The sequence below is a fragment of the Hippocampus comes genome, unplaced genomic scaffold (assembly GCF_001891065.2).
Source record: "Hippocampus comes isolate QL1 unplaced genomic scaffold, H_comes_QL1_v1.1 scaffold371, whole genome shotgun sequence".
NCBI lineage: Eukaryota > Metazoa > Chordata > Actinopteri > Syngnathiformes > Syngnathidae > Hippocampus > Hippocampus comes.
This window is the reverse complement of record NW_017805065.1, coordinates 137,379-138,804: the sequence shown is the minus strand read 5'-3', so window position 1 is coordinate 138,804 and position 1,426 is coordinate 137,379.

The window sequence follows — 1,426 nt, the reverse complement described above, 5'->3', positions numbered from 1 at the left end:
TGAAAGTTCCTGTCACAAACTTGGTGGGCCAGCGCAAACTCCGCTGATGTCCCGCTTCCGGCCAAATGGCGGCGCTCAATCCAAACAAAAGGTGTCAAAATGGAGGATGCGGGGCGTTCCCTCTCAATGGCGGCTGACCTGTCCATCAATCAAAGACACATAGAAAGGTAGCAAGAAAAATTGAGCAAGGAGAAAAAAAGAGGAGAAAGGAAAACATCCAATCCTCCAGAAGTGTTGGGAATTTGGAGAAAATAAAGGGTTATTCCTATATATATATGAATTCATATTTCACATATTAGAACAGAAACATATTTCAAAGTTTTTTTTTTTCCCCCCGTCCAAGACAAGCATTTTGTCATGTCTCCAAATATTCTTTCTTTTCATCTTCATTTGTATTTTTTTTTTTTGGTTGCATTTTTTCGGGCCAATATTTTTTTTTTTTTTCTCCAGAGAATTTGTTTGAATTTGCTTGTTATGTTCTCGCCCGGGCATTTCTTTCAAATTGGTCAAAATTGTGTCGTTTCACATATTCGTCTCTTTGGTTGAGATTTTTTTTTTTTTTTGTATTTTGGTGAATTATTTTAAAAACTCATTTAAAAATTGTATGTTTTTTTTTTCACCAAATTCACTGATGCAACGGCGAAATGCACATTTCATTCATCACTCAATTCATTTTCCGAACCGCTTTATCCTCGTTAGGGTCTGAATTGGTTGCCAGCCAATCGCAGGAAATGCACATTTGAGTATTTTCAATTATTATCTGCAATTATTCTTTTTGACCCATTCATTTGGCTTTTCCACCCCCCCCCTCATTTTTTCCCTTGTTTTCCCCTCTAACACCAAATCAAGAACCTGACGTTTACATTTTCATCCGTTCATACTCGATTTGGTTGATTTTTTTTTTTTTGCGTTTAATATTTTTTTCATAAGACTTTTCAAGGTTTCATTTCATGAAGTACTGTATTTCTTTTTCAAATCGATTTCCGTATTTGGGTCTAACTATGCTATGTGTCATGTATTTATGAAAAATTTGGATTTTTTTTCCCCTCCATCATACTACTGCATTTTGTGTGGCATGAAATTGAAAAGGAAAAAAAAGCCCCTCCCACCCCTCCCAAAAAAAAAAATGTTCTATTCAAGACCAAATCAAGATTCTGACACGTGATTGGTTTGTTATGAATTCATATTATTAGCCTGACTATTATTGATTGACTGCACTGATTTGATGACGTTAAAAACTCGGGTGCGTTATCGCCGGAGAGCGCGAGCCGACGACCTCCTGGTCCGCCTTTTCAACACACTTTGAAAATAACGCTGAGTGAGTCGTGCACGATAAAAAGGGCTTCACAGTTGTCTGGAGGCGGGCGACGGGTGTTGACGACAAGTCTTGGTGGCTTTGGAAGATGGTGGGGTGGGGGGGGGTGGT